General features: G+C 29.9%; 1 protein-coding gene and 1 long non-coding RNA gene across 2 annotated transcripts in view; one reads left to right on the top strand and one right to left on the bottom strand.

The window, feature by feature from the left end:
• LOC142329848 (uncharacterized) overlaps positions 1–332 on the top strand; it is a 61,584-nt gene extending 61,252 nt beyond the window's left edge. Inside the window, exon 4 of the long non-coding RNA XR_012757600.1 lies at positions 90–332. This is a non-coding gene — a long non-coding RNA (uncharacterized LOC142329848). The remainder of the gene's footprint in view (positions 1–89) is intronic.
• Positions 1–16,821, bottom strand: part of LOC142329847 (carbonic anhydrase 2-like) — a 296,099-nt gene that overhangs the window by 90,859 nt on the left and 188,419 nt on the right. The window lies entirely within an intron of this gene.

The following is a 16,821-nucleotide window of genomic DNA, read 5'->3' as shown; positions in this document are numbered from 1 at the left end:
TATTCTAAAGCAGATACAGTACTAATACATTTTATTTGTTTATGTTATAAAGAATATGTATACATTAACATGTTTTTAATATTTTACAGGCTACTTTTATACGGATTTGAATACTAGGTCGTGGACACGGTGTTCATTGGTGGTTGGGTTTTCAATTAACCACACATCTCAGGAACGATCAACCTGTGAGTGTACAACACTACACTTCATTTACATTCATACATATCATCCTTTGAAGTAATATTTTACGGTGGTTCCGGAGGCTAAACAGAAAAAGAGAGAGAGGTTACTTAATGAAACATAAACTATAACGTTTCTCGTAGTAAAATGTGTACTGCTTTAAACAGTATTCGGTAAGTTTTAGCCGATTTTTTTCATATATTTAACGTTAGGCTAGAATTTAAGCGAAATTTTCCTTAGAAAATATTATTGTTAAAAATTATTGTAAAATATCGTCTTAATAACTACAATTCTAATATAATAGATGATTAAGTTATTGAATTTTTATTATAAAATTGCTAATAAAAATATAATTTTAATACGGTAACATGAGACGGTATTATCGTTTTTAACGGTTCGGTGTCACCGAAATTATCGATAAGATTATTTGGAAATTCGATCAAGGTATAGGAGTAAACGTTCGTAACCTGCGTTGATTATATACAGAGTGATTCAGGAGGAAAGGGAAATAATGTGGGAACTGATTTTACAGCTTGAAATAAGTAAAATCGTTGATAGAAACATATATTTAACAATTTATTGTTAAATATAACATTTCGCCGGATTTGAGTTCCACCGTTGAAACGAGGTCAAATTGAAATTTTTAAAGCGTTATATATGGAGTAAACTTGATGGTTTCTTATGTTGATGTGAAAAATCGAATAAAACTGGTGACAGTATTATATTGTTTTTTATGATATCCAACGTAAAACAAAAAATTTGGTGAAAAATTCACGGGTTTTTAGGTTTAAATGTAATAACTTTGTTAAATTACTAATAAATGTGTAAATTTTATAATCAAATTTTGTAGAGAATTTAATTCTGAAAAAACTGATGTAATAAAGTGTACAAAAAAAAGTTATATTATTAAAACAAAATAGAACAAAACTTATCAGAAAAATGTTATGATTTTTATTTAATACTTTTATGTACAGTCGCATCAACAATTAAGCGACTTATTAATGTAATATAACGTTACCGGTAAATGTGTAGTCTTGAACAAATTCAGGCCGACCATTCCTGTGAGACGTGTGGTTAATTGAAACCAAACCACCAAAGAAGCCGGCCTCCGTGGCGCGAGTGGTAGCGTCTCGGCCTTTCACCCGGAGGTCCCGGGTTCGAATCCCGGGACCACCAAAGAACACCGGTATCCAAGATTTAGTATTCAAATCCGAATAAAAGCAACAGCAACTACCTATATTTGAACTTAAGAACTTCGACTTCGAAATCAGCTGATTTACGAAGAAGAGTTTACCATTAGACTAATCCGGTGGATTGAATTTGTAAAAATGTAAAACAGCTGTTTTTTATACGAGCCAAAACGAGTTTTGGCTCGAAAATGGCTGAAAATAATTTATATTATGAAAAGAACGAGATTAACCGATCGATTTACCGTTTATTTGAGTGTAAAAAGAGAAAACTCGTGTAAGAGTAGAACTCGAGCTCTTTCGAAGAAAAAATAAAATTGTAATTAGAAGCATCTTTCCGGAAAAAATAGCAAAAAATCTTGTTTCTAAAATCTTTTGAAAACTTGTTTTTTGAAAAAGAGCGAAACAATAAAAAAGAAGCGTTAGCGAAAAAAAGAATCGATAGTTGATTTGAAAACTTGTTTTTTGAAAAAGAGCGAAACAATAAAAAAGAAGCGTTAGCGAAAAAAAGAATCGATAGTTGAAAAAAAACAACAAATTATTAGAATATTGACAGGGTTGTTAACGCTCTACTAGGAAAGGAAAAAATAAAGCGAACTATACAATTGTAAAAAACATTTATAATTGTTACATTATTACGTTTTTTATTTTAATATCAATCTATAAACACTTTTACCGTTTGATATTCTTTCGACCGGATGATCAAGTTTTATGCGGTGAAGAAAGTTAATGCGGTAAACATCTCCAACGAATAAATCTTGTCTAGACTGTGAGTCTGGCCGTGAGAATTTCTTTATTATTATTATTATATTAAAGATAAACAACATTCATTCTGATTGAAAATAATTAGAAAATAATTTTATCAAAGTATATAAAGATTACGGTATTTAAATTTCTAAAATTATTTTTAAAAGGATGGAAAACTGTATGTAGTAAAATACTTTAAATCATTTAATTTACATTTAAAATTTATATTTTTTAATACAGTCTTTATATTTATTTATTTATTTTTATAATTTTTGCGAACGAACATTTACATCCGATTAGTCAAAAGAGGTTATATCTTTTAGCTTCATCGATAGTGCCAGAAATAAGTCGCACTGAGTTTACTATAAATAGCCGAGTGTTTTTCTGTCAATAATTAGATGAAAAGAAGATCCTTGACATCGTAATTTAATTTTATGCATCCTTTTAACTTGCTTTTATTTAATAAGATATTTCCCCTTCTATTGAGTGTTGCAAATGAGTTAATTGAATTCGTATTATTACGGATATTAACCTAGTTGTCCGTTTAAATGTTTTATTTTTGTGTAATTATCTTCTTTTCTTAAAAGTCTGATGAATGTGTAATTTAATTTTGTTTTAATGTTTACATAAACAGATCGAAGAGGGAAAGCCAAGTTTTATTTGAAGGCCGTCCGATTTAAATCGTTCAAAAATTTGTAATTTTTAATTTAAATCTTTTAATCGGATCACAATTTTTTTTATTATTCTATTTTAAATAAATATCTGTTCAGAAACATTATATTTTAAGTGAAATGATGCACAGGGACTAGAAATGATAATCCTATTATCAAGGCCATATCCCTTTTAAAAGCTGTTATCAAAAGTTTTCTAATTAGGCCGTTTTTGAAACTTTATAACATACGAATTATACTTTAGAATAATCTATTTAATACCGATTAAAACTTGTTACTATCTGTCTTATTATTATAATTAGAATATATTTTAAGTACTGTCACTTCCCTGCGTTACACAGCAATAGTCTTTATTATATCACGCGCTTATATGATGCAACAATATTCTATTTCTAACATAAGGACAAAATTTCCTGGAGATATAACAAACTTTTCTTTCCTTCACTATATTTTTATATCCTTTCGTTAATTAAAGTTACGACTTATTGAAATAACATTTTTAAAACCTACGGTTCAAAGCAAAATGTTTAACTTAACTGAGAGCCAAAATAGGTATTTTTTTAATAAGACGGCTGCCAAATTGAAATCGTTAGTCGGAAAAAATTAAAACTAAAGTCTGTTTGTAGAGTTCTCAGTATATTATTTATCTTTTTTAATTTAATATATGTTTTTATAAATTTTGACGAAGCAGAAATTTCTGCGAAAGCGTTTTACATAGATAAAAGAGAAAAACTTAATCAGTACATGAATGAAATTAATTTTTATAAATATATATATATAATATACTTTTTACTTCCTTGTACGAAGTAAAGAAAGGATTATGATTGAGAAAATGTCGGTTTTCAGATTTCAACGGAAATATCCATTTTGACTAGTTTCGGTGTGACATCTGTACGTACGTATGTATCTCGCATACTCAAAAATGATTAGCCGTTGGATATTGAAATTTTGGATTTATGACTGTTGTAACATCTAGTTGTGCATCTCCCCTTTTGATTGCAGTTAACTGGACCAAAATTGTCCAAAATTCAAACAATTTGGATTTTTTTTAACTGCAGTCTTACTGTGAGCTTTTTAACGATGTATAATAAGTGGTACTTATTTTCATTGGTTCCAGCGTTATAGACAAATAAAAGTTTAATTAATGAAATACTTGGATCTTACAAGGGGAATACTTGGATCGCACATCGGTTCGAATCAGACTTCATCTCCTTTTTTTTTTTAAATTTAATATATTGATTTATTAATAATTATTAACCACTGATTGTAAAAAAAATTACGATAAATAATAATTCAATAACAATAAAAAAATATCAGACGTTATTAATGAAATAAAATTTTATGTTTTTTCATTTTAAAAAAATGTGTATATGTAATTTAATAGGCGTACAAGGAAGTCATGTAGTGTCGACATCAGATTTTTTAATTTATAATTGAATTATGAAACGTTGAAATGAGAAATGTGTGAGATTACTTATTACGTATAGTTTTCCGTAATTTTTACGTCTTCTTAAAAAATTCCCACTCAAAATAACAACGTAGAAAAGAAGAACCCTTAGCGGGTATACGTTCACTTCTTTCCGGTCAGGACATCGGTTCATGAGCTCTTCAAAAACGAGTCCCTTTTTCCGTGATGTACACTCGCCGAGATATAGTAGGCCGAATTCCGTCTATTTCCGTGGCGGACGGAATGTCTAAAACTTTCCGGATTTGAATCCCCCTTCAAACATGGTATTTTTACTCGTTAAAAACTTCTACTTCATTTTCACACGCATATGCTTCGAGCTTATATGGTGAATTAATGTTCAACAAAAACAATATTGAATGTAAGATGTACTACACCCTATCTCCTTATACAAACCCACCGGGTTGATCTAGTGGTGAAATCATCATCGGAAATCTGCTGATTTCGAAGTCGAGATTTCTAAAGTTCTAGTAAAGGCTGCTACTTTTATACGGGTTTGAATACTAGATCGTGGATACCGGTGTTCTTTGGTGAGTTTCAGTTAACCACCCATCTCAGGAATGGACGACCTGAGACTGTACAAGACTACACTTCATTTACATCCATAGATATCACCCTCATTCATCCTCTGAAGTAATATCTTACGGTGGTTCCGGAGACTAACAGAAAAAAGAGGAGGGTATCATGTTATACAAGAAACTACTAATATTTTTAATGCAAATGTTTGCGACCTTGTGTTTCTCCAGATCACCAGATTTAAAGTAAGATAGTTAAAGATACATAAAGGTACAAAGTAATACAAAGATTATTTTCGATTGAAAAGGTCCTCAAAGTGTGACTTTTTTGAGGATGAGATTGTATTACTTTTCTTACTACATCACGAAATTTCAGTGCTTCTGAAGGCCACTTCATAATAATTACTGTTAAAACAGAAGATTATGTTTTGATTTTAACAAAATATTTTTTAAGCAATCTTAACTCGACTAAAAAATGACCAGGTTATTTAAAATAATAATGTAAGCCTGACGTTTCTCCTCTCGAAAAATTTCTTCAGTTCATGAACAAATAGCTATCGGCTCATAATTAAATTATTATAATTTTTTTTATCGATAAAAATTATTTTATTTCACTCTCATTTAAACTACAGCAATAACCGGTTTGAGTTCATTAAAATTTAAAAAGTGTACGATGGTTTTAAACGAGTTAATTTTGTTATCTTTTAAAACTTGTTTCACTTTCATTACTGTATTTGTGATGTTAAATTCATTATCTTTCAGTGATTCATTTCTTCCTTATTTTGTTACATGATAATTCTATATGAAATAACTATTACGTTTTTACATATTAATAATGTAAATAAACAAGATTATTATTTACATTCGATTTTAGTAAAAACTATTGACATAGAAAGGTTTTTTCACGTTTTTCTAAAAAAATCCATAATGGTAAAGGATCGATCATAAAATTGTTATTTTGTATACAGAAATTCTTTTCATTTTTTTCTTAAAAAAAAAAAAAAAAAAAGATATTATTTTACGGTAAAATCATAACTGATCATATAATTGTTGTTTTCAAGCGGCTATAAAATCGTATCTCGGAATATTAATCCTCTTAAATATTTTTATTACGAAGATAAATTGTGGTTCCGCGTCTAGGATGTGCAAGGGCACCGTAACGATAGATTTTGGATTCAGTACGTTCCTGTAAAAAGTTTAAGAAATAAGCTTCCGCACCACGATTCTCGCCGAGTAGGGAAAGCTGGAAAATATTTTCCAAATTATTCGTAGATAAATAAAACCGAAAAAAACGAATAGCGACAGATAAATAAGAAAAATTGAAATAAAAATACATAATTAATGTTATCTTCGGACACCACATTATTATCATAGATGTATCTGAAAATACTTAAGTAAAAAACTTTTTGTTTAAAAGTTTTCATAATTAATTATCCTTATAGATGATGTATGTGTAAAAAAAGGTTGCCGAACTTATAAAATGTTTTTTAGCTTGCAGATTCTATCTTCTGTCAGGTATAACAGAACCTGATAGAGATGATTCACTGATGAAAATAGTTCAGGCGTTTTCAAGAATCTCAAATAGCTCATTCCAGACTTATTTGAAAAAGTAACTGACGAAATAGTTTCTTGTCTTCACCTTTGAAAGCGACAAATTCACTTTGTTCACTCGCGGGACCGATGATATATATAGTGAGCAACATTATTTACAAAAAAAAAATTCACTAGTATTTTTTGAACATTAAATGTTCAATACGCATCAAAACCATAAGATAGTGTAAATAAAAATATCTATGTACATCTTTTTGTCGTAAAACATGGCATCAGAATCCCTAAACATTATACAACGAATTCACGGCAAGAAACGATATACAAGTTGTAGGCAGGATAAAGCCGGATCGTGTTATACGCTATATTAAAAAAAAATGGGCTAAAAACCTATTTCCAGTTCGTCTGGACGTTCTATTTGACGAATCGGACTGATTTTTTTTATTCTGCTCAGAATGGCCGATAGATATGTCATCCAACCCCAAACGTGAGACTCTGAGAATTTACCAAAAAATCCTCATTTATTACTTAATTGAGGAACTTTCCGAGGTTATTACTTATAGGAAAATCAATTTGAAGGTGTGTTGATGCTTGATAACATATCTGCGAGCCATTCCAAGCAGAATAAAAAATAAATAATCATTCCGATCCGTCCGGTAGAACGTCTGTACGGATTGGAAATAAGTTTTGAGCACATATTTTACCTGTGATAGGAAAAGAAAGATAAAAAGGGGTTGAGGGGTGAGACGTGTTGTATATGGAACAGGTTTTTTTAAAAAAATTACATTACTTTAAAATAATAACGCTGTGGAGCAGCACGGGTCCAGAAATATTTAGCCGATTTTTTACTTCCTTGTAGGAAGTATTGTGATTACGAAAAATTTCAGATTTTTACGAAAATATCCATTTTGACCATCTCTGAATCCATTTTGACTAGTTTCGGCGTAACATCTGTTCGTACGTGTATGTATGTATATATCTCCCATAACTTAGAAACGATTAGCTGTAGGATATAGAGTTTTAGCATCTTTTAAAATATATAACATTATTTTGCAATAATACGTTGCGAAACAGCAAAGAACCACTAGCTTTATTACAGTTCTTGGTGTTTTCGTTGTGACTAACAGAGGATCCTGAAGGGACATCGCTAATTGTTTCTACGTTATGGAAGATGACTTTTTGCGCTGTTATTAATCTGCGTTTTGCCGTTCATAATAGTGACTTATTTTGGTATATTTGTAAACTGTAGCCAGCCTTTTTTACCTGGTAAGAGTATAGTTTCTCTCCTTCACGATGATGTGATTAAACTCGCCTTTCGATGCTACCCGTTTAATAGGTACGGAGATATTTTATGGCAGTAATCTACTGCCACAAGAAACCGGTAGCTCTTATGTACCATGAATGCCTCTAAAGCTTTACTAATTTCAAAGGCATACTCAATAAATATTCGTGCGAATATCACGCTGCTAGAGTTGAAGTTTTTAAAAGCAAATTAAAAAATCCCTTTCGTTACGCCAGAAGGTGGAGGTAGATTTCACCGGTGCTAAGTAGGGAATAAAAAAGATTTCCACCTTAAAATTAATAAAAACTTCAAATTTATTCAATACGACAATCGTTACATGTAAAAAAGGTTTAACATGTCTAGCGTATGACAAGCCCCCATTTTCTTACAATTCCAGCAACATTTTGGTCATCCCTTGCCGTAAGGGTTGGTCATATCAAAACTTGTTTCAGACAGAAATTTTAGGTAATGTTTAGAGGACTACCTACCACCGATTCGATACTGTGACAATTAAGGGAGGTATGATTTTCTTTTTCTTCAAAGCCCCATTTTTACCACCCCGTAGGCCAATGGTTGGTGATATCAAAAAATGTTACTTTCATAAGTTTAAATAATAGTAGGAACTTTAAACGAATTCGATATTTTATTTAATAAGAAAGTTATAGCGATATTTTGTTTTTTCTCGAAAAAGCCCCCCCCCCCCCCATTTCCACCCCCATGGTCCGATTTTGGTTGTTAACAAACTCGACCGAGAGTTTGGGACGAGTTATTTTTAAGGAATAATTTGAAAATGATTGGCGCAAAATTACGGCAGTTATCTTGTCCACAAGAAAGGGAAATATAAAAATATATATATAAACTTTTGAACTAACAATGATATTGGGGTCTGGTGGATGTGAAACGCGAAAATATGTCGAAATTTTCCGGAAGTCGAATCATGGTACCAATTACAATAGGTAGCTTTCTTATGAAATTTACCTAAAATGCTTTCTTTATGAGAAACGAAAGAATATTTAGTAGCTGATTCGTAGTATTTTCATAGCATATCTGTCTTAACATGATAATATTTGCTCTTAATTGCTTCCTTGTCTACATTGTCTACACCGGTATGAAAAATTAATTTCCCCCTAGTTAAAACTTCATCCGGCCCTCGCATCGAATGTAAGTTATTTGATATTCTATCTAAATAACGGATGAGCCAATAAAATAGGCAATTTTAAAATTCAGTAATTAATTTATTTAAAAATAACTTTTACTATAAATTGGCGATTTATTTAATACTTAACTATATTTTATAAAATTCCAAATTTTAAACATTAAATCCGAAAGTAGTGAGTACTCAGTTTCTTCAAGTAGAATTTTTATGTTTTCCATTACACCATGTGAAATGGCTATAAGAACTGCGCTAACTTCGTGACAAATTGTGACAAATTTTGTAGTTGATTCATTCAACGTTAAGCGGTGATGCGCCGCTTGATATCTTACTCTTCAAAATAGCCTTACAAGAAAAATTCTCGTATTGTTAGATCCGGCCGTGAGATCCTCGGATCTCGCAACCTAAGTTCTATCGTTGTATCTAGGATAATATTATCTGGACACAATCGTTTAACTAAATTCATCATTCGCCAAACCTCCTGTCCGTAGAAATCGCGTGTTTAGATTGATTTCCCAGTTCCATGTTATGGAGACAAAAATATCGTTCTGAGTGTGACGGTAACAATTCCATAATTTTCGTGAAAGAAATTTGGACGAATTGTTCCAGGGGATGTTATACATACTATAATTATGGTGCTGTGGTTTTTGATGTATTTCATTAGTTTATTCGTCGCCTGTTACAGGAAGTTTTGTTTATTCACATATTCGATTACTTGGAAGTTTAGATTTACTGTTCATCGACATACTTTGTTTATAAGAATACAAGATTCAAAAGTCTTCTATATGAGATTCGAAAGTCCTAAGAAAAAGACAAACTATAAATTCGAGCGTCGTCATTTACACCTAGTTGAATGAATTTAATGGTATGTGGATGCATTTCCTTATGAATATACGGATGTAATCTTTATGAATCCTTCAAACACAGGTGTGTTCGGCACGTCGAATCAAAGTGGAAGGGCTTGGGCAGACGGTTTCGATATCGTAAAATTTTCATTGTCACGGTGTTTACGTGTGAAATGTACGTAAATTCCTTCGTTTACCGGGAGATTTTTTGTTCTGCGCTAAAGGTTTCTTCAAAATTCTGCAGGCAAATTTTAATGATACGGGCTAATGTTATCCGTCACTTCATTATAATTGATATGAAGCGACGTCAAAATAACAGTTTTTTTACGACCGCAAAATTATTACTGTTCTTGTAAAATACTTTAATCTCAAAATCTCACCGTTCAACCGTTCAAAGCTGCGTTATAACTAAACTCTATAGGAAGGTGAATCTATTGTTACCGGGAAAAATAATATTTATAATTGCTGGTTTCAGTGGCTCGCCGATCACATTAAATGCGAAGTTTACTAAGTATAAATAACATCGTGTTAAAAATTCAATAAGTATTAAATCTGGACGGACCAGATTTAATAAATCTCTTACGCAAACTCTTTGTACTGTCTTCTCTTATACAAGAATTCTTAATTGGGAAATTACTTCTTTTTTTCTCCCCTACATCCCCGAGCCGGACATCCAATTAAGTTTACTCGGCTCGGGGACGTGTCCTTCCGGATCTTTTAATTGCCTGCCTCTAATCTCCGACGGAAGAAACCAGGCCCGGCTATGCCGTTCCCAATTGGAAAATTACTTGGCTTGTAATAAACCCACTGGTTTCTAAGTAAATTGAATCGTATATCACATGTATTTACTGCCTGTGTAAAAATTTGCTTACTAACCGATAAAAATTAGGCTAGTGTAATTACTCTTTTGGATTTGACTAATAAAGAAAAAAGTAGAATTTTTTACAACTAGAAACCTCAATTTGTAACTATCGTTATTTCTCCTTTAAACCCTTTGTCATCATAATTACGATTAAACGTTTCTTATAAATTAATTATAAATATTTTCACCAATCTTTATTTTATTAGTTAATAAATATAACTAGTTTTTTATATTTAATACCACAAAAACAAGTTTTTCACTACCTCAAACCTTGGCCTTTGCTTTCAATCCATACCTTTCTCGTTTAAACAGCGTTGTATCGCGTCATTATAGAAAATGCGTATTTTCTTTTACGATGGTTGACATTTTCACTATTTCTTCTTACTAATGGCAGTTTGGCTTTTACACGAATATAACAGCGTAATTATAAGTTTTATTTTATAATTTCTAGTTTATAAGTATTCCCGGTTTCAAAACGGATCTTTTATTAAAAAAAAACTATTTGAATTCATCATTAGAAACATGTCTTAACATTTTTATGAATACAGATTTATTTTATCGATTGTAATAAAATCCAGCTTAATAAAACTGAAAGTATAATCCAATAAAATTGTAAGCGGTACGGTAAGAGTCTCGCAATAAAATTTCTTTTGCTCAAAAACAAAACTTTCTGTAATATAAATAAAATTGTTTTTAACAAAACGATACTGATATGAAAAAAACGTTAGACATTACATTTCTATTATCGAAATCTGTTATTTAGAATTTTGTTTTTAAAAGATACATGTTAAATATATGTAATAGATAACTTGACCGATTTCATTTTTTAAGCAAAGAATAATGATAAAAATTGTATTATTTCTGTAAATGTGATAAGTATTACATATAAATGAAATCATAAATAAAAATTGTTAAGAGTTTCTTAACAAATTTTTCTTTTTTTTTTACTTGTTATATGGAACACTTAAACATTGTTTATTATCTATTATTGTATATCTGTTGTCTATTACTTATATTTAATTTGTACATTTTTAAACAAAATTCTAAATAAAAAATTCTGATAATAGAAAGGTAGTGTCTTACCTTTTTTGATATCAGTATCATCTTAAAAACAATTTTATTTATATTACAGAAATTTTTGTTTTTTGAGCGGAAGAAATGATATATGTGAGACTCTTACCGTACGGTTTATAATTTCATTGTAATTTTTTCTGGATATCACTGCGTTTTGTTAGATCAATCTTATATTTTTTTGTGAATTACTGATTGTTATCTTATGGAATTGTTATTAAAATTTATTGCCTTACTAGAAGAAACAATTATATCGTACATTTTTTTAATTTCTCATCCAATTTTTTTTTTGTTGTTAGTCATATCATTCAATTCATTCCATATTTTTCCTTTTTTAATAAAACTCGTACAATGACCTTCACGAATCGAAGATTCGTGATGTAATATTGCAGTTATTACTTTGTAAGTGTAACCCTTGATTTCTATGGTATCCGTTGACACACTTTTTATATTATTGTTATTATAATGAACTTTTTTTTATTTCTCCATCAATTAGTTCAAATAGTTCTAATTGTAGAATAAAAATATTACCAATCGAATTTATTTCTGTTTTATGTAACAAATTTTTGTTACCACATTTGCTTTGCAACACTTTGCTACTGTTCCTGCTTTAGTGTTTTATTAGCAACTATAATCTCTTGTAAACTAATACTTTTATTTTTTTTAATGAATTGATGGAAATTGAAAAAAATGTTTCTTCTTTAGTACTTTCATTTGCATAAGAGCATTTACTATTAAAATAAGCTGTAGTATATTTTCTTTTAATTTTATTATTTCAAGTACATTATCAACTTTCTGTACGCTACGTAGTACTATCAAGTACTGCTACCTTGCGGCGCGATTCGTAAATCCACTTTTTTAAGGAAAAAGTGACATATTCGGGTCCCGCGGTTCATCAAATGGAAGAAAAAAGCGTTGTCTAACAAATTTCGAGATAATTTTTAAAAGTATTCTTTATTACAAACCTAATTGAATTGAAATACAATGTTTTCATGCTAATTTTTTAATTTTTTCCCATTTTCATTTCACTTTTAGGTTAGGTGATGTTTAGAACTGTAAACATAGTTCGTTAACTTCGCCGTGCCATCCAGTTCTGCGGACTTACCGACGAAATTCCAACGAACTTCTTGATTTGTTAAGTTTTTTAAATAATCGTTTTCGATATTTGAAAAACGGTCGATATCTGGAAAATGAAACCTAAAAAGGCGAAAATTAGGTCTCAATAATAAGAAAAAATGAATTACATCAGGCAGTTAATTAGACATAATGTTATTCGTTGAACGCTATGAGCAAACATAACACTTGAACATAATGATATATTATAAACGATTTGTTTTTAAATAAACGGAAAATGTTTTCAAAAGACCTTAGTAAATTATCGCTCCTTTTTCACTGCAGTATAAATATTAAAAAAAAACTTACGAAACCCATGAATTATGTAATATAATATATATTTGATTTATGGTGATTTAATAGATCGGGTTTTTGAAATTTAGAACGTTAATAAATTTCATATCATCCGAGTGTTTTAAAATCTTGGTTGTCTGTATTTCCTGTCACTACTTATGTTCTTATCTTTTTATTTGTTTTTTATAAAGACACCCTGTTTGAGAGTCGAGTGAATCTCTGCCAAAAACTCAAATACTAGAAAGAAAAAAACAAGAAAACGACAAAGGGGGATTATTTACAGAAATAGTTAAACTTCTCATGAAAGGTCGCGACTTTTCGTTTATTAATAAAAACATACACTAACATGATAACCGGTAATACCGCTTTTTTATCCATTTTTCTTCATATTTAAACGTTATTTTCACTATTATAACTTTCATTAATTGACACGTTTACATGGTTTTACTCTTTTCTCATCACGAAAAATGAAACTGCCACTTTTATTCTTTTCAAACAGCAGGCAGGCGTACTTCTCGTCTATATTTCTTATCAAAAAATTATTATGAAAAAACTGTCAATAAATTTACATAGAAATACGTATAATATAATAATGAATAATAATTAATTATTAACATAAATAATAATAAAAGAAATGATATTTTTTGTGTATTACGATGAAGGGTAAACACAGTAAAATTACAACTGAATTACGATCAGCTAATCTGTGATAAGGTAATTTCTAGTTTAATGGAAATAATTAGTAAACAATAGGTAATAAATAATAAAAATTAATACAGTTATAAGAAATAAGTGTTTTCGCAGGGAAAACGGTGTTTTCTACTTTGAAGCCAACGATTTTGTTGTTTATATCGCTAGATAACGACAGTCATTGCTGAGGGTATAAAGAAATCGGTAACTACAATGTAAACATAATTTTCATGTTTTATTAAACTGATTTAAATAATTTTTTTTTTAGTTATTTTATGTCATCATTTACATGATGAAAAACGTGATAAAAGATATAAAAAAAATATCTGGTATCACAACTACAAAAAGACACAGTTTCATTGCAAGTGTTACTAAATTTCCTTATAAAAAAAAAAAAAACAGAATGTTACAAAAAAATTTCGTGAATAATATAAACCCTCGACAAACACTTATAGTGTGAAGGTATTTTTCAAAAACAATTATTTGCCCCGAACCCGAAAAAATCTTATAAATAAAGAAACTGAATACTATTTTCTACTCTCAAAATTTTCTGAAACACAATTTTTTATTTCAAACGCAGAGAAAAAATATTTAATAAATTAAGTCTTACAAAAATTTGAAAAATATTACAAACATTACTCGTCACAGACTGTTTCAAAATATATAAAATAATAAATAGCAAAATAATGTTACTCTAAATAGGTATTGGATTTTTACACCCAAAGAAGAAAAATCTATCTATTTAATTCTACCGCTCACCTATGACGTCACAACATAGTGTTATTGCTAACGTAGGGGCTGTAAGACAAAAAGAAAAGACAGTCTTTGACAGATGAACATAGAAAAAACAGCGAGTGAATTTTTGTATTTTTTTTAGTTTTTACGCAATTTAATTTATTAAATATTTTTTCTCTGCGACTGAAGTAAAAAAAAACTGACAGCACAGTTGTAGGAATTTCCCGTCACGCGGCTAAAGTCGCGTTCCGGGGAAGTCTTACAACTGTGCATCGTTTCTGATGTACGGCTTTCACACATACACAACTTAATTTAAAATATTTATCATTTTATTTAAATATAATATTTTTTCGTTTATTTAATTCGATTATTCTAACGAAAGCGCGCGCGAATACCGTTTTAATTCGCCCGGATATGGTGGTACTAGTGACGTCGATCGGCACTAACTAAACTAATATAATTTCACAACTTACATAGAACGAATTTCGCTTGTACGGTTGGCAGCTGGTGTAGCCGCGAGGCTAAACGCTCCGGGTACAAAGTTCCGGGTACAAAGTCAATCGGGCGATCGAGTTCAAGACCCAGCCAGACCGAGTTATTTTTCTACACTTTAAATACAATTAATTAATTTAATTCTACCGCTCATCTACGACGTCACAACATAGCAGGCGACTTTAACAACATTTTTTGAGGTTGGGAGCGATTTTGTACTTTTTTTTTGCAAATATTGTTATGTTTTAATTGTTAAGACATTTAAAACCTTAAAATATAACCTTAATTAAGCAAAATATCGAGATACTGAAGGTGACCTTGCTCTACAGACTCACCCCCTTGACCTTTTAAGTTGATAATTTAAGGGCATCAATTCCCCTTATATAGAAGTAATCTGACCAACTTTGGTCAAAATCAGCCGAGTAGTTCTGGAGTGATAAGGTAATTTATAGGCCAACACCGAACACATACATACACGTACGTATGAACCGGAAAATTTCTATCCTGTTTTTGGGTTCTTTAGGTGTCAATATATCAAGATACGCTGAAAACTGCATATGCCCAAATTAGACCGATTACAGTAGTTTTCCTTCTAGAGTTACAGCTCTGCTGTAGAGCTATCTAGACGGGAAAATAAAAACTGTGTTGTAGAGAAATTTGAGAGTAATAAATAATATTCATATTTTTGTATATCATTTTATTTTTTTCCGATTCCGGGCAAAAATTTGTTTTTTGAGGAATACCTTCACACTGTTAAGTGTTTGTCGGGGATTTGTATGAATCACCTTTTTTTTTTGTATCATTCTGTTTTTGTTTTAAGGAGATTCATTAACACTTTTACAATCAAATTTTTTTTGGTGGCTGTAATTTTATCTAGTTCATCGACTTTATTACATTAATATACATAGATTGATGATCATACACAGTGCTTTCGGAAGAACATATTTGTTTTTAAAAAAATATGTGTTCGAGATGTATAGCATTCTAGTAAAATACAAACTGACAAATACAAGATACACGAGTAGAAAGTTAAACTGCAGTGATCGCACTAAATACATTGGATAGACCGGTGGTATACTTACCCGCAGATACAATGCAGGAATACATGCAGGCACTACATGATACAACAGAATCTAATTTAAAAAATCATCTCAAAAAGAAACAGAACACAAATACAATAATATTAATCACAATATAAAACTTTTTTCCTTTCAAATTTAAAAGGTTTCCTAATATTTTTAAGATGAGTACCGTTGATATAGGTACCGGGTAATCCTTTGAGGAAGGAGGAAATTAGTTTCAAAAATTTTTTTAAGAAAGAGTCCCAATAATATGAAAGTGAATCTCTTAATAATTTTATAAGATTTTCGCTTTCACTAAGGGACGAAATATTGAGTTAAATAAAAAAGTAATTAAAAACTATTCTTTAATTTTTTAAAAACAAATTTCATTAATGAAACCGAATCGGATAAATTAACAGAAAAGGGAACGAGGAAAATAATAATAATATAATACCTTATAATAATTTTAATTCAATTAAGAAGCAAATTTTTAGATTTAAATAGTCCATTAAAGATGAAACGCCGGTAAATAGATTTAATGTGTATTATTACTATTATATAGGGATTACGATTATTTGTTTATCAGTTCTTTTTTGATTTAGATTAATGGAGAATAAATTTAAACTTAACAAAAGATGACCGTGAATTTAGTTATCTGACAATAAAATGATTAATAATAAAATTTACAAAAGCAAGTCACACTAGATTTAGAAGTCATTAAGTATTATTATCATTTCAAAATAGGTTTTAAGAATGTAATTGAATAGATATTTCTTTTGGTTAATAGTAAGTATTCTTCTTGTATACAAAAAGATTTTTAAAAGTACTACAAAATTAACCGATTTGTTTGGAAAATGTTTAACATTGTTTATTATTGTTGATACTTCATTATTTGACGTAAGTTTAGTTT

This window comes from Lycorma delicatula, chromosome 9, assembly GCF_047948215.1.
Source record: "Lycorma delicatula isolate Av1 chromosome 9, ASM4794821v1, whole genome shotgun sequence".
NCBI lineage: Eukaryota > Metazoa > Arthropoda > Insecta > Hemiptera > Fulgoridae > Lycorma > Lycorma delicatula.
This window is presented reverse-complemented; position numbering and strand designations above follow the sequence as displayed.